Consider the following 18,629-nt stretch of genomic DNA (forward strand, 5'->3'; position numbering starts at 1 on the left):
GTTATATGTATTTGTTTCTAGGTATAACTCAATAAACTGTATTTAAATAAAAAAGTCTTCGTAATTATTGTATTTTATTCAAGAACACTGCAATAGCCTAATACAAGGCATGCAAAATTGAAAAAAGTAAACCCATGGGTCATTTATTCTCACTCCTTAAAGAATACAAAATGAACTGAACATGAACTAGTTCAAAATTGAAATGGTGAACTATGAACGTGAATGTATTCATTTTAATCTGTGTGAACTGAACTTTGAGCTAGTTCTTGTGAAGTGTGAACTTGCACAATACTGACTTTAGGTTTCAAAATGACTGAAAATAACACCATTACTGAAAACCACACCTGCCTAGAGATGTTTACCTAAAATAAATAGATAAGCTGCAAGTGTGCATTATACATTTGGACAGAGTGAAAATATGCAATGTGTAGAAAAGCTATATCACATTTCTTTACATTTTTTGTGTTTGTTTCCAGGTTCATCCCAGTGTACTCCAAAATGTCAGGTTCCTTAGTATAGCCCTGCATTTTATTCACATAGAGTGTCCATGGTGGGTTTATGCTCCACTTTACAACCTTCATAAACAGATGCAATGCCATACATGGAGTAAACACGTCATTGTCAGTAAGAACCAATTGTGTTCCTGACACAATTCTAAGATTTCTGTTTGTAACATCATATTATGTTTTTTCTAGTAAATCTCAGTCTAATGGTGTATTTGGTGGCAACCCATATTGAAAACAGATAATGAAAGTCAGACTCTCCTTTAATGAGTGAAATCAAGTCAATGGGGTTACAAAAAGAAAAAAGAGGTACTGCAGGTTAAGACAAAATTTACTTTTTTGTTACTAATACTTTCATTAGAGTAATAATCATATGCAGATGCATGCATTTAGCACTCAAGTCAAGTCAAGTCAAGTTGGGGAGCATGCACTGGTACAGTGCATTGCCACACTCACTACATGATGAAACAACACGGGATCCCGGTGTGAACCCCCCAGGCAGACACGTGGTCCAGTCCCAACCTCCAGAAATAACCCTCTATCTGACGCAGCCAGGTGCCAAGTGGGTGACCCCCTTGGCCTGGATCAGCCACTTGGGTCCCCAACAATGAGGATCTTACGAGCCGAATCACCCTCGGGAAAACGCGTCACAAGGCCGTAGTGCTGTAACTGATGCTCCCTCACAATGTAGGTAATGTGCCTCATTCGGGACTCCATGAGCAACCGCTCATTCGACACAAAGTCAAACCAACGGTACTCAAGGATTACACAGTACCAAAGGAGTCCAGTCTTTGTCTCAGGACACTGGACAGCATCCATGTCTCACAACCATATAGCAGGACAGGAAGCACTAGGACCTTCATCCTTTTGCATAGATATCGGGAGTGCCACACAACCCGTTCCAGCGACCTCATACTCTCCCAATCCATCTACTGACTTCATAGGAAGAGACACCAGAGACATGAATGTCACATGAATGTCACTGCCAAGGTAAGTAAACCTCTCGACAAGGTCGACACTCTCTCCGCCAACAGACACACTGCTGATGGATGTGCCCAAGAAGTCATTAAAGGCCTGGATCTTGGTTTTTATCCAGGACACTCGCAAGCCCAGACACTCTGGCTCCTTACTCAGCCTCTCGAGCGTTCCAATCAGAGCCTCCATTGACTCCGCGAAGATTTCAGCATCATCAGCAAAGTCAAGATCTGTGAATCTTTCTTCACCAACAGATGCCCCACAGCTGCTGGACCCCACAACCTTGCCCAACATCCAGTCCATATAAGCATTGAACAGAGTAGGAGCAAGAACACACCCCTGATGAACCCCAGAATCAACTGGGAAAACACAGAGGTTCTGCCTTCACTCTGCACAGCACTCACAGTACCAGTGTACAGGCCAGTCATGATATCCAGCAACCTTGAGGGGATCCCACAAATTCTCAGGATGGTCCTACAGGGCAGCTCGATCAACTGAGTCTAACGCTTTATGAAAATCGATAAAGGCTGCAAAGAAGCTCTACTGATATTCGTGTTTGCACTCCATGTGAACCCTCAGTGGCAGGATGTGGTCGATGGTAGACTTCTTAGGCGTAAAATCAGACTGTTCCGGTCGCTGGTAGGTGAGCAAGTGTTCACGGATCCTATTGAGGATGACCCTGGCAAGGACCTTACCCGGCACCAAGAGCAGTGTTATCCCCCTGTAGTTGCTGCAGTCCAGGCGATCACCCTTCCCTTTCCAGATAGGGACGACAAGTCCCATTTTCCAGTCAGTTGGGATGATGCCAGTCTCCCAAATGGAAGCAAAGATTGCTTGCAATGCCAGGAGGACAGCCTTACCATCAACCTGGAGAAGTTCACCCCGGATACCTCAGATCCCTGCAGCCTTTCCTCCCCTCAGCTGGTTCACCACCTGTGCAATCTCAGTGAGATTGGGTGGTTCACAGCGAATTGGAGGATCAGCCTCAAGGACCGTGGACCCAGAGATATCCAATGTCCTAGCCGGAGGATCAGTTTTGAAAAACTGCTTAAAGTAGCCAGCCCAGCGGGTCACAACTGCAGTGTCATCCATAAGGATCGTTCTATCAGCCGCCCCGACTATGACTCTCCGAGGAACAGATTCAGATGTGCGTAATGCTTCAATTCCTCTGTAAGCAGGACGTGGGTCCGCTAGACCACAGATTGTGTGACTTGCCCACAGATCCCTCTAACATACACCTCTTTATTTGACCTCAGAGCCCTCGCAGCTGTTCGTTTCAGTTCCCGGTACAGACCAGAGTTGCCATTGAGCCTTGTGCTGGGACTCCTCTCAATGATATCCAGCGTGCCCTGCGAGATGAAACACCTCCTTCTGGAAACACCGGTAACACCAACACAACCCTCAGCAACCTTCAGGGTCTTATCATGTAAAGACATTTAGCACTGTGGCAATAAAAAAACTTCTTAACATTTTTTGAGTATTAACATGCATTTTTTGCATTAGTGAACAGTCAATAGAATTATTTGTGTAAGGGTTTAGTTGATTTAGGTTTATTAGTGGTAAATACATTGTTACCAATCAAACAGACTTACATGATAGACTGCAAACTGATAAAATGTTTATCAGCCATTTATTCCAGTCATTCTTTAGTTCTTTTGATAACAGGTCAAGTGCATACAGTAAGCTGATTTGTTGCCAGTCATAATGCTGGGCTGCCTTACGGTAAGCTTGGCTTGTCCTTAAAGATACATGTTAATGAATTTACTGTTAGTGTTGATCAGTGACTTTTTTATAGGGTTTAATTGCTTTTTTGATATAGACTGGAAACAATTTAATTTTCTTCATTTAGAATGTGAGATAAGAAAGGTTCCTCCAAGGAAGGAAGGTAATCCTATTAAATCTCTCAGTGCGCCTCATGACAGCTAATAAAGATCCCAGTAATTATAGGAGGCTACATGGCCTTCTGTATAAAAAAGCACATAAAGATGCAAGAAAAGAGTGTGCTGGATTATTCAGGGTTGACTAGCTTTCTAAACCCTTTACAGTATGAGTTTAAGGGAGTAGTGCTGGCCAGAGCTGTCAGGTGAAAGATCTTTGTAAAGTCTACAGATATCTTAAGGTCATCTTTAACACAGAGGTAAATTCTGAATGGCAAATAAAAACCACAAACTCCAGCATGTAGATTAACAACAAATACAACCAAACCTAGAATTCTCCAATTAGGTGTATGCAATAAGATAACAGAGTGGCTGGTGGTAATTTTTTTGGTGATTCTCCCATGCTTATTTGAAATGATACCTAGGTATGGAATGTTTATCATAGACAAATACTTCCAATGTGCTTATAAAGGTTGGGGCACTTCTATCTGTTGTCACACATGCTTTGCTGCCTCTGATCAGGTATGCAGTGCCACCCTAAGGTAAGAGGTGGCATTGCTGCTAAATGTCCTGTCTCTTTCCTCAGAGAAGATCCCTCTGGAGGCTAACTGATCATGCCCTCTTTACCTCCAGAAGCCCAAGCATATAAAAACGACCATTTCCAAAAGGAGGCATTTCACTTTTGACCTGAATCTTTAACAGGACAGAGCTCCTAGTCAGATCAGTAATAACAGAAACACTGCTTAAATGCCTGTTTGTGCTCTAGTACCCCTGTGTTCCTGTTTATTTCTTTGAAGGTTTCTAATTTTAAATTAGAATGAGGTGGCCAAGATGGCACCCAAATATTTTGGGAATCTGTAAGTCACTCTGCCCCAAACTGTGTAGTCTGTTATTAAGTATTATGGTTTGTACTATGAAAATATAGCTATCAGTTACAAAAGATAACACATTACTGCCTGGTTGACTATTCAAAGCCTTGCCATTAAGGGGAGGAAGTAGTAACAGTGTTGATCTTTTAAGTACACACAAATGCTTAATTTGTAAGAAATGTCTAATGGTGTCCCCGTGCAGGATGCTCAGGACTGTGCAGTATATTTGATAGTATATATATATATATATATATATATATATATATATATATATATATATATATATATATATATATATATATATATACTGCTCAAAAGAATTAAAGGAACACTTTTAATCAGAGTATAGCATAAAGGCAATGAAACTTATGGGATATTAATCTGGTCAGTTAAGTAGCAGAGGGGGTTGTTAATCAGTTTCAGCTGCTGTGGAGTTAATGAAATTAACAACAGATGCCCTAGAGGGGCAACAATGAGATGACCCCCAAAACCGGAATGGTTTAACAGGTGGAGGCCACTGACATTTTTCCCTCCTCATCTTTTCTGACTGTTTCTTCACTAGTTTTGCATTTGGCTACAGTCAGTGTCACTACTGGTAGCACGAGGCGATACCTGGACCCTACAGAGGTTGCACAGGTAGTCCAACTTCTCCAGGATGGAACATCAATACGTGTCATTGCTAGAAGGTTTGCTGTGTCTCCCTGCACAATCTCAAGGGCATGGAGGAGATTCTAGGAGACAAGCAGTTACTCTAGGAGAGCTGGAGAGGGCCATAGAAGGTCCATAACCCATCAGCAGGACCAGTATCTGCTCCTTTGGGCAAGGAGGAACAGGATGAGCACTGCCAGAGCCCTACAAAATGACCTCCAACAGGCCACTGGTGTGAATGTCTCTGACCAAACAACCAGAAAGGCTTAATGAGGGTGACCCAAGGGCTCCATGTCCTCTAATGGGCCCTGAGCTCACTGCCCAGCAGCATGCAGCTCGATTGGCATTCGCCATAGAATACCAGAATTGGCAGATGCACCACTGGTGCCCTGTGCTTTTTACAGATGAGAGCAGGTTCACCCTGAGCAAGTGACAGAAGTGAAAGGGTCTGGAGAAGCCATGGAGAACATTATGCTGCCTGTAACATCATTCAGCATGAGCAGTTTGGTGGTGGGTTAATGATTGTCTGGGGAGGCATATCCATGGAGGGTCTCACAGACCGCTACAGGCTTGACAAAGGCACCTTGGCTGCCATTAGGTATCAGGATGAAATATACACATACATAGGTCAGTGTCACCTTTAAAAGCTCAGACCCCTTTTTCAGGCATGATGTAATTATTATTAGATATATTTTATTATCGATCACAAACAAGGGGAGACCATTTAATCCATCAAGCCAGTTTGTTCACCTAACAACTAAGCTGTCCCAATCTCTCATCCAGATTCTTCTTAAAGGTTGTCAAGGTTTCTGCTTCAACTATGTGTCTCTGTAGTTTGTTCCAGAGTCCCACAACTCTTTGCATAAAAAAGTGCCTCCTGGCTTCAATTTAAAATGCACTTCTCTTTATTTTCCACTGATATCCTCAAGTATGTGATTCAAACTTGTGCTCAAAACATGTTACAGGATCTAGTTTATCAATGACTTTGAGGGATTTTAATATCTGGATTAGGTCCCCACACAGTCTGCTTAAGACTAAACAAGTTTAATTCTCTGAGTCTGTCACAGTAGGACCCGTCCTTAAGTCTTGGGGTGCACTTGGTTGCTCTCCTCTGCACAGCTTCAAAGTACTGCTATGTCTTTCTTGTACCGTGGTGACCAGAACTGCACACAGTACTCCAGATATGGTCTTACTAGTGCATTACGTAGTTTGAGCATAACATCCCTTGACTTAAATTCAACAGTTTTTATGATATAACCTAACATTTTTTCCTTTTGAAATGTTTCTGTACATTGTCAAAATCTACCCCTAAATCCTTTTCAGCGGTTGCTTCATGTATGACATTTTGTATTTATAACTGATGTTCCTTTTTGTCCATGTGTAGCACTTTGCACTCTTCTACATTAAACTGCATTTTCCAGGTGTTTATCCAGTTCTGAAACCTGTCCAGGTCTTTTTGAATTCTTTTTGCTGCTCAGTGTCTGCCATCCCTCCAGTTTTATTCTTCAATACGTTTAAACAACCTTGAGATATATAGTAATTAACATTGATCAACATTTACAGTAGGCTTACTGCAGTTTTTATGTACAAATTGGCAAGTGTAGTTATTTATACATGAAGCTTACGGTAACGTTGATTAGATAACTTTTATATCTGAATGTCTGATATGAAATTTGCTGATAAATTAGTTGAATATTGAAACTTCAGAATAAATGGAGAATAACTGGAACAAAAGGGATAAGCAAAGTTATTGATTTACTGTGTCCAAAATGTAGGTTTATTTCTAAGCATGTGGCAATTGCAGATCAAAAGATATACAGAAATCTTACAACATATGCTGCATTTCCCAAAACAAAATTTTCTTTCACTTCTAAGTCACTTCACACAAGTTTTTTAAAAGATCATGTCATGCACAGGGCAGCACGGTGGCACAGTGGTAATGCTGCTGCTTTGCAGTAAGAAGACCTGGGTTTGCTTCCTGGGTCCTTCTTCCGTGGAGTTTGCATGTTCTCCCTGTGTCAGCATGGGTTTCCTCCGGGTGCTCCAGTTTCCTCCTACAGTCCAAAGACATGCAAGTTAGGCGCATTGGCGATCCTAAATTGTCCCTAGTGGGTGCTTGGTGTGTGGGTGTGTGTGTGTGCCCTGCAGTTGGCTGGCGCCCTGCCTGGCATTTGTTCCTGCCTTGCACCCTGTGCTGATTGGGATTGGCTCCAGCAGACCCCTGTGACCCTGTGTTAGGATATAGCGGGTTGGAGAATGGATGGATGGATGGATGGATGGATGGATGGATGGATGTCATGAATAAAGAGCCAAATCAATATCTTAAGTACTAGGGGGCTTTCTTTGCTAACCAACCCACCCGGTCTGCTCTATGCGCCAGCCACTTGCACCTCTGCCATTCACGTATGTGGATTTCACTTTCACCAATACTAAATCTTTTCATTCTCACGGATACGCCTCTTCATTGGGAAAAAACACTACTTTTCCCTCATGGCAACATGAAATAGACGATCTACAAGTTTCCGACTTGAAGTTTAAATCTGAACAATATATTCGATCTCTTTTCACTGTTCCGTTATTTCACTGAGTAATAATTTCCGTTTGTTTGCGCTAATCCGATCTTTATTATGATTTTTTTGAGACTTTCGAATTTTAGTACTTTCATTATCTATAACCTGCTCTGCATGTGTACTCCGCCAATGTTTTTGAATTCTTTACGATGTTCTACTTTGTCATCTACTCTTTGTCTTTTATTTCTGGCCCCAGGCGTGATTAAATCTCTTGGCACAAAGGTACATCTCTCTGAAAAAGTCACATCTCATCCCAGGATTTTATTATTATAATAGAGACATTACACTGTATAATATCTATTGTTCATCAATCAACCTACAACAATTCAGGCTTTTGAGGTAGTCAATCCCAGCAGCACTGGGCACAAGGCAGGAACTGACAATGCATAGGTAGACAGAACATTGAAGGGCACCCTCATGAACACCCACACACGGAGCCAATTTACAGTCACCACTCAATGTTATCATCTTACATATCGGGATTCACAAACAAAATAGAATTACCTGAAGAATACTCATGCAGAAATGAGGAGGAGGTGTTAACAGGCACCAGGTCAGGATCTGATTAAAGCTTCTTGGAGCTACGTGCTCGGCCATCTTATAGCTATTGTTATGCTTCTGCTGTGCACTGCAATATTTTAGACAAACTAGTAAAATCCTCTGTCCATGTTCTACAGCCTTTAGTTTCATGTGGATGCTGAAGCATTTCCAAGATAACATCAAGCATAAGACAGCAATTAGTCGTGGATGGGACATCAGTCCACTGCAAGTTGTTTCATAGGATATGATAGGACAGTAAGAGGAAATCCAAATGAACACAGAGGGAGAGAAGAAAATCCAAGTGAGGTTCTTGTGTCGTGAAGCTTTGTGTTAACAACATTGCACACCTTTTTTTATATTTACACCATATTTAAATAAAAAAGGACAAGAGAACCTGAAGACATGGGTAATACCCAGCGACTTGTCAACTGCTTTTTCAGTATAATGCAATACTGTGCAGAGACAGGATAGCATAAAGAAAATGCATCTAATAATCAACATTCACATTAAATTATCTTGACTTTTTCAGTTATCAATTTCTTTGACAATTGTACATAAAAGCTTACAAGGATATGCCCTTCAGCCCAATGTGGTTTGTCCATTTATTTTAAGTTAATAAGTCAAAACAATATCATGTTGAGATTTTAAGGTACTATTTTCAACTAGAACAATAAGTAACTTGTACTTATCATCTGCAGTTTTTTAAATAAAATAACATTTTTACAATTTGTGCAAAACATACCCTTAATTGTTTCTATTGTTAATCTTTATTGTTAATCTTTATTTGCTTAAATGAAAAAGACAAGTTTAGCCTTTCTTCATATTTTATACCCCATAATTAGATAATTAGCCTAGTAGCGTTTCTCCTTCTTATACAGCATGCTGGGAACAAAATCTGCACAAAATATTCCAAATGTGGTGTCAGAAGTGCTATATAGCTTGACGATAACTTCTTCTGGAGTTCACCAGGTTTGCACAAGTGCTATCAAACTTTGAAATCACCTCCATAGGCCATTCCCTTGCAAACAACTTCTCATATGTCTACCTACAGATTCCTTCCACTTATTTTTATCTTTAAAACTTTACACTAATTTGCAGGATATTGAAGTTAATTTGCTATTTACAAGATTAAATCTGAAATCTTTCATTTTCTTCTATAGGGATTTTGATGAATTTAGAATTTTTGTTATATTAATTAATGTAGTGTCATCTGCAAATATAGCCTGCTTGGTAAATATTTACGTGAAATGTTCATTACTTATTCTATATTAATTAATGTTGACTTATGTTTATTTTTTATTTTTCTATTCATTTTGAGCTACATTTTTTTGTATGAATATGTGCTATATAAATAAATGTTGATTGATTGATTGATATTTAGAAGAGAAACAACCCAGCACTAATCCCCACGGAATCACACTGAAAAAAAATTCTCACCAATTTATATGTTTAGCCTGTTGATGGCATCCTCCACAGAGTCGATTTATTTGTACAGTATGCATACTGCACAGCGTCAAACAAGGTGTCACCTGCATTGTGAGGCAAACATGAATTAGGAGTTCCAAGGATTTAACACATACGTTTATTATTTATTAGTATGGGTTGACTTTCAGGGATCTTCAAGATTATAATGCTGGCACTCCACACAATATTCATTGTAATATTGGTTTGTCATTGTCAGATCACAGGGTTTGCTTCAACTTCCTTTAATCAAGTTGTTTGTTCCTAGTATAAGTTATGTTCTGTTTGAGTGAGATAAATGGGGGTTTGTTTCAATTTATACAGTATTTGCTACAGTTTTATCTCTTACTTTTCTGAAACATATAAAACACCTTTAAAATGTAAATCATTCTCCTAAATCTGGCCTTTTCATTCAGCCTCTGTGATGTACAGCATGTGTCTCTGTATTAATTTCACTCTCCTGTAGGTGAAGATTTTAGAAAAAATGATACAGTACTGATTAAACAAAAATATTGAATAGGTAGGCATGATAAAATGACATTAGAAGCAAAGCGCCATCAAGTATTCTTCATTTTAAACACTCAGGGTATCCCTGAGCATCAAGAATTCTGCTGTTGTGACATTTCATACCAAATGACAAGTGAGTTCACTCTTTTGCCTATGAACTAATGTCTTGTCAGTTGACTTCTGTTGCTGGTTTACATAATAATGTTTAAACATTTTCCAGTAAGCATCTATTCAATCATTGACATACATTTATTCTGTGTTATAACAACTGTCGACTATGATTTTGGCAGCCTTGTAATGCCCTGCCTGTAAGTGTAGCAAATAATCCATTGTTTATGATTTGATTATGCTGGATACTGGAGCTGCATGCCTTTCCGTTTAAAGATAGCTTTGTAAACATGGAAGTGTGTATGGCACAATGTGGCTTCTTGTGTTGCTCAATCTCGAGTTGAAAACACACACAACAAAACTAATAAAGTCTTGCCGGAATTAACGCAATACTCAGTGCACCATAAAGGCTAATGATTTCAACAGTTTCTTGAGCAACCTTTTTGCATATCTCTTAATATTTATAATAAGCTCACATATAAATGAGTACAGATTATGGTACACATTTAGTCTGATAAAAGCATTTTTCTTTTAGATTCAAAATGCACAATAAGTAATCTATGGCAGTAACTCACAGCTGAACAGTTGGTAGTTCTTTAAAATCTGGATGAGACAGGGAGAAATATGTTACCCAGATAGGAGGCCAGTGCGATGACGCAGTTGAATTGGCTGATTGAACAAATAAATAACTTTGTGCCTGGCCGATGTAAAATAATGGATGGACTAGCTTAAGCCAGGAGTCGGGAGCAGTTAAATCATCCATACATCAGGTGGCAGTGATCTTCACGTGGTAACCCAGTCCGGACACACACAGGGGTGCTTGGGATATGGAGTCCAGAAGTGCAGTCCTGTCGGGGTCCCTACGTTCCAATAGAGGGTACTGTTGGGGAGGACCTCCCTACTTTCACTATGACCCAGACGTGCTTCCCAGAAGATATGGCGTGGCCCCGGAAGCAGATAAAAGAGCATGAAATCCATGAAGAAGTTGCTACAGCTGCAACAGTGGACACAAAGACACTGTATGTTACTGTTGCAGTACAGTATAGTACATAGTACAGTAATTACGTATCGTTTTACCATTTTGTGTGTTTTAGATATGTATAACTATACTGTATTGTCTAGAATTACCTCTAACATCACGATTTAAAAATTTAAAAATCTCAGCATTTCTCAATGTGTTTTTTGAAAAATTGAACAACTGTTTTTTCGAAATAGTCATGACAGTGAAAATAGTTGGCTACTTTACAATAATAGCCTGTCATGTATGTGCACATAGGGGAAACATTAAGGCTCTGTTAAGATAACCAGTACCAACCCAGGATGAGAGATGGTGTCAATGCTTCTTTCCTTTCACCTGAAGCTCCAAGATGCTCTTGGCTGAAGATACCTAGCCATGGCCCAGCTCCCTAACTTTGCTTATCTCTTTCTGGACGTGGGTGTATACATTCAAATGGCCAGCTAAAAGAGAGTCTTCATTGGGACCTTGTTGTTATGACCACTGTAAAATATTGTGACATCAATAATTTAATTGAAAAACAAATTATGTGAAAAAGGGCATGACAACTAGAGCTGTTATGTGCACCAATACAAAGAAAACACTCCAAAACTAAATTGGCATGCTATATAAGGGTGGTGCTGCGAGGAAGGAACTCCATCCTTTGGTAAGTTCGATGAAAGACTGAACACCTTCTTTTGGCAGCTGCGGGAGTTATAGGCTGGAGACTGGAAGGGACTTAGTTAATTGCCCCCAGTGTGTCTTCTCTGTGTGACGGAGTTAACAAGAGAGAAGGATAGTGTTATCCCCTCTCGACCCTGAGTGCTAGTACATAGACCCTGGAAAACATACGAGACAGAGCTCTGTAGTTACTGTAACATATATAGGGTAACCTTTGACAATGAAGCCCTTTTCATTTGTATAACCACGTTCTTTATTTTGTTGCAGAAATTTCCTTTTTCTTATTTTATTAAACAGCAATAACCTAGATGGTGCCCTGGATGGTGCCCCAACCATTGCTCTTGTGGTTGTGCCAACTTTGTGTCCATCACAGTTTGGTATAGTTTGCAGGATAAATCATTATAACAGTACAGGTGGATTTCATGACAATAGTGCAGAAGCTAGCTAAACAAGTAACCCTAATGTAACTACTGGTGGCATCACAGAAGTGAAAGCCCAGCAGAATAAGGGTGATGCACTACTTATGAACAGGGTTAAGGAGCTGTCAAAAGTCCACTAGTCTTAATGCATCTTTGTCATAAAGACAACATTGAGGCATAGCCTCTTAATATTTGAGAGAACTGCTACCTCTCATTGCATTGGCTCAGCAACGTGTAGGTGGGTCCTTTTTCTGACCCACGAGGCACAGTGTACCTATTATGATCTAAACAGCGTCCTGCTAGAGACTATGCCACTCTTAAGAAGGAGAGAGCCTTGTGATGGTGTTTCAAAGGTAATTAATGCAAGGATTGATTGATTAAGCAAATATGAACATTTAAAACTCAACTGAACTGTATTAAAAAAGTCTCTTATTAACAATGTCTCTTTTCTTATTAAAGACAGTGTTGCATGTGGATTGCTCCTACGCTGCTACACAATACTTGTTTTAAGATATGCACATTCGTACAGTGCCAGCTTCAGCATTATCACTGAGCCTCTAAACATTCAGTGTTTCCTTCTATAGCCATTATGTGTATCCATATTCAGATGCTTTAGCAATTCTTTGATTGTGGATACTGTAAAGTTGTCTGTAGTTTAGGACAAGAACATATGAAAATGAGGCAAGGACTTTGTGTTAGAATTGCCCCATAAAAAAGAGAATTAAAGAATAATGTATATTACTTAAAAGGGTTAATATTTGATCCTGCAAATGATGTTGGCATCAGACAGAAGGTTTCACAATTATGTAATAGTGTGGGTGGTGATGTTATACGCTAAGGCAAACTGGAAAAAGTGTTTATCCCAGGGATGTCCAACTCCAGGTGGACTGCAGGTTCATTCTAACCATTTTCTTAATTAGTGACACATTTTTTTCTGCTAAGTAATTTTCTTTGCCTTAGTTTTGATTGAATGGTCATTTAAAACTCCACCCATTAATTGAGTTTTACCCTAATTACCAGCCAATAATGAGATACAAAATGAGCTAAGACATGACCAGCAACCTGTGTCCATCATATAATATTTAAAAATAAAGAAAGGTGAAAGTCTCAGTAATAATTTTTAATAATAAGTTTATTTGCTGAAGTCTCCAAAATATTTTGACGGTGCTCTTAGAAAATCAACAGTTCTGAAAATGTCTACTGTGTCAGAATGAGAGCACCAACAAGCCATGGAATTAAATAACATATTTAACTAACAAAAAGAACAAACTTCTAATCAGCAAACTGGTTGGAGTTTGAGACCCCAACATAGATAATCATCTTTTCATGTCACGTTTAATTTTTGTTTGGCACATGTTTTTGAGCACACTGGGCCTCTGGGAACACTCAAAACTTTAGAAATGTTTTTTACCCTTGCCTTGATCTATGCCTCACCCCAGTTTAATGATGAAGACCAAGTTCCTTGGACTTCATGACTTAGTTTTTGTCCTGACATGCAGTGTGAATTATGAACCTTATATACGTGTATGTGTGTGTGTGTGTGTGTGTGTTTCTAAATGATGTCCAATCAATTCAGTTTGTCACAGGTGGACTCCAATCAAGTTCTAGATACAGCTCAGGGATAATTAAAGCAAACAGGATACACCTGGCCACAATTAAGAGTCCCACAGCAAAGAGTCTGAATACTTACAGTCATATGAAAAGGTTTGGGAACACCACTTAATTCTTTGGATTTTTGTTTATCATTGGCTGAGCTTTCAAAGTAGCAACTTCCTTTTAATATATGACATGCCTTATGGAAACAGTAGTATTTCAACAGTGACATTAAGTTTATTGGATTAACAGAAAATATGCAATATGCATCATAACAAAATTAAGACAGGTTCATAAATTTGGGCACCCCAACAGAGATATTACATTAATACATAGTTGAGCCTCCTTTTGCAAATATAAGAGCCTCTAGACTCCTTCTATAGCCTTTGATGAGTGTCTGGATTCTGGATGGAGGTATTTTTGACCAATTTTCCATACAAAATCATTCCAGTTCAGATAAATTTGATGGCTGCAGAGCATGGACAGCCTGCTTCAAATCATCCCATAAATTTTCGATGATATTCAAGTCAGAGGACTGTGATGGCCATTCCAGAACATTGTACTTCTCCCTCTGCATGAATGCCTTTGTAGATTTCAAACTGTGTTTTGGGTCATTGTCTTGTTGAAATATCCAACCCCTGTGTAACTTCAACTTTGTGACTGATGCTTGAACATTATACAGAAGAATTTGTTGATATTGGGTTGAATTCATCCGACCCTTGACTTTAACAAGGGGCCCAGTCCCTGAACTAGCCACACAGCCGCACAGCATGATGGAACCTCCACTAAATTTGACAGTAGGTAGCAGGTGATTTTCTTGGAATGCGGTGTTCTTCTTTCGCCATGCAAAGTGCTTTTTGCTATGACCAAATAACTCAATTTTTGTCTCATCAGTCCTAAGCACTTTGTTCCAAAATAAATCGGGCTTGTCTAAATGAACATTTGCATACAACAAGTGACTCTGTTTGTGGTGTGAGTGCAGAAAGGGCTTCTTTCTCATCACCCTGCCATACAGATGTTCTTTGTGCAAATTGCGCTCAATTGTAGAACGATGTACAGATACACCATCTGCAGAAAGATGTTCTTGCAGGTCTTTGGAGGTGATCTGTGGGTTGTCTGTAACCATTGTCACAATCCTGCCGCTCCTGTATTTTTCTTGGCCTGCCAGTCCTGGGAGCAACTGTGCCTGTGGCCTTCCATTTCCTGATTACATTCCTTACAGTTGAAACTGACAGTTTAAACCTCTGAGATAGCCTTTTGTAGCCTTCCCCTAAACCATCATACTGAACAATGTTTGTTTTCAGATCTTTTGAGAGTTGCTTTGAGGATCCCATGCTGTCACTCTTCAGAGGAGAGTCAAAGGGAAGCACAACTTGCAATTGACCACCTTAAATAACTTTTCTCATGATTGGACACACCTGTCTATGATGTTCAAGGCTTAACGAGCTAATCCAACCAATTTGGTGTTGCAAGTAATCAGTATTGAGCAGTTACATGCATTCAAATCAGCAAAATTACAAGGGGACCCAAATTTTTGCACAGCCAGTTTTTCAGATTTGATTAATTTCATAACTAAATGCTGCTTCACTAAAAATCTTTCATCAGTATTCAGATGTTCCTAGGAAATGAAAGACATACCACTGTTATCTTTTTTGTTGAAAGTAGAGTAAATTATTATGCAGGCTGAGAAACTTTTCATATGACTGTATATGAATGAGAGATATCAGTTTTTGTGTTTTAATAAATTTATAAACCTCTCTGAAAACATGTTTTCATTTTTACCATTATGAGCTATTGAGTTTATATTGACAGGTTAAAATAGAACATATATCCATTTAGAATAAAATCTACAACACAGTAAGGTGCAGAGAAAGTGAAGTGATCTGAATAAATTTTTAATCTATTGTATACAAAGTTTGTGAATGGAAAGACAAGTATTTTAAAAGGTCTTATTTAAATTGCCTAAATCTTGATGGTTGAAGCTTTCAAAAATACAGCATACAATGGAGTGAGTAGTCTAGTCACACAGTAGGGACCCACACAACAACTGCAGTTGTTTGACAAGTAAACTCAATTATATCTCCAGTCACCATTTCAAGTGGTCGTTCTGAAGAAATCAAAATGAGTGAAGCTTGGTATCAAGATGATGGACTGCATTGTGACCAACAAACAGCAAAACTTTAAAAGCACTTGGATACTTCAGAAAACATGCCAGAAAAAAAGCTTAACTATATTGAATATTTCAGAATTCACTTAAAGATAATCACTAGAATGGACATAAAGTAATACTTACAGGATGAGTACCATGGGAACCGGGACTTGGAAGATGTTGTTCTTTGATGTGGTGTGGTAAATTTTACATCATAATAATCAATTATGTAACCTTTAAGTAGTCACAATGGTGGCTTAAAGCAGGTTTAACTTTGCAGGCCAGATATATTATGCAACAGTCTGAATTCTTGTTTATTTTATGTGTTTTTGCTATGTCATGTTATGTTATATCTGCTGATTTTATTATTGATTAATTGTGTACTGTCCCTTGCATATGTCTTTTGTTCTTTGTGGGTGGTTCCCCAAGAGGTGGTGCCATCCTTGACATCATTGCTCCTGAGCCCTTTCTCTGGCTATTTAAACAAAACTGCTAAAAAAAACAGCTACAGTCCCAGTGAGGCATTATGCAGGTGTATTGTTGTAGCTATAAAGGAGACCCAGTAGAATTTCTTGACACACTTCAGCTGAATAATTCTTTGGCTGAGTACTCAGTGTTAGTGTGTCAGAGAGTGGATGTGCAGCATTGTTCATAATGGCACTCAGTGTTGTTTAAGTCTCTCCTTCACTTATACCTCCAGGGAAACCAGAGCTTGCCCTTTTAATTAGCTTGTTGATTGAGTGGGCCTCTCCGGAAGTGATGTCACCGGCCCAGCCTACTGCAGCATAGTAAATCACAGTGGCCATCACAGAGTTATAGAAGATGTGAAGAATGTCACTACCCAGACTAAAGGAACGCAGTCTCCTAAGAAAAAAGAATATGCTCTGCCCTTCCTTATATAGTTCCTTTGCGTTATGACACCAATCAGTCCTGTTACTGATGTGGATCCCCAAGTACTTGTAGGAGTTTATCACCTCTACATCCAGTCCCTGAATAGTGATTGGACGTAAAGTCAATAACTAATTCCTTGATTTTGCTGATGTTAAGTCACAGACAATTCTTTCTGAACCAAGAAACAAAGTTCTCCACCTAATTCCTATACTCTGTCTCATCTCCCTCATCAATACACACCACAGGTGCAGAGTCATCTGGGAATCTCTGCAAGTGACATGCCCTGGTGTTATATTTGTAGTCAGAGGTGTACAGAATGAAGAGAAAAGGAGACAGGACTCTTCCTTGTGTTTCTCCAGTGTTGTTCACATCCGTATCAGAAACACAGTCCTTGAGCCTCATAAACTGCGGTCTGCTTGACAGATAGTCCATTATACAGGACACCATAGGCTCATTCACCTGCATAGCTCTGAGATTTCCCTTTAACAGAGAGGGATGGATGGTACTGAAGTCACTAGAGAAATCCAAAAACATAATCCTCAATGTGCTGATGGCTTTGTCCAGGTGAGGATAAGTCTTGTGGAGCTGACAGATCATTACATCCTCCACTCCAGTCTTTGTCTGGTAGGCAGTGAGATTCATATAGTCCAGGACCAGCTTCTCAAAGGTCTTTATAATGTGAGAGGTAAGTTACACTAGTTTGTAGGTATTAGGTGAAGAAGTGACTGCCTTCTATGGAACAGGAATAATGTAAGATGCTTTCCATAGCAGTGGCAAGTTCTGAAGTATTAGGGGGAGACTGAACAGGTGACAAAGGTAACCACAAAGCTGGTAACCATATGCCATAAGAACTCGAGAACTGACTCCATCTGCTCCCGTAGCTTTTCCTGTGTGTAGTTTCCTCAGTTGTTCTCCTTACTTTTAACTTCAGTTACGGACAGTCCATGCTGGTGGTCAGAGATGGTCATTAAAGTGCTGGTGACAGAGTGAATTATTTCCATTGCTGAGTCCCCATTTGCAGAGGGAGGGATATAAACATGAATAATAATGATGTAATTTATCTCCTTGGTCAAATAACGTAGTCAAATTCCGGCAGCCAGAATTTCAATATCTGAGTTATAAACTGATTTTTTAATTGTAATGTGCTCCCTTTTACATCATTCCTCATTCACATAGATAAGTAGACACCCTCCTGTCTTTTTTTCTCCACACCGCACTGGGTCTCTGTCTGTTCAATTAAGATGAAATCTGTCCAGCATTAAAACAGTTTCAGGTATATCAGGTTTAAGTCACAAATGCCACAGTACTTGTATTCTCCATGACCTGCCATAAGAGCAGACAGTTCATCCATCTTATTTGATGGCAATTGAACATTGCCCATTGCAATGGATTGAAAGCCAGTTGTAAAACCTTTTTGCCTTGTTTTTACTCTCACGCCGGCACATTGCCCTCTCCATCTTTAGACTTAACTTCCTATTTTTAAAGTGTAACTGCATGTAACTGAGCTGCTTAGCCACTTGCAACTGCAGCACAAGTAGCTGATTATGGGTGTATTAAAGCTCCCTGCTTTTATTCTCTCAGAATCTCTTGCATTTCCAGGTGTTGCAGACATACAGCAGCCTTCAGGTCCACTTCATGACTCTATTCAAGTTCTTTGCCAATCAAAATGAGCCAGTGCCTGGATTTGTCTGCATTACAGTTCATTGGTAAGTTTAAAATCTATTTAAAATCCATTTATCTGATTTCAAGTGGCTACTATCAGTGACAAGCCAGAATTCAGATCAAATATAATTTTAATCAAGAATAGTAACTAGTAAAACAAGCTCAAACACAAAAAAAAACAA

At 39.4% G+C, this 18,629-nt stretch overlaps 1 long non-coding RNA gene across 1 annotated transcript in view; it reads right to left on the reverse strand.

Moving 5' to 3' along the window:
- Positions 1 to 18,629, reverse strand: part of LOC120528894 — a 92,388-nt gene that overhangs the window by 2,191 nt on the left and 71,568 nt on the right. The window lies entirely within an intron of this gene.

Source organism: Polypterus senegalus, chromosome 1 (genome assembly GCF_016835505.1).
Source record: "Polypterus senegalus isolate Bchr_013 chromosome 1, ASM1683550v1, whole genome shotgun sequence".
NCBI classification, from domain to species: domain Eukaryota; kingdom Metazoa; phylum Chordata; class Cladistia; order Polypteriformes; family Polypteridae; genus Polypterus; species Polypterus senegalus.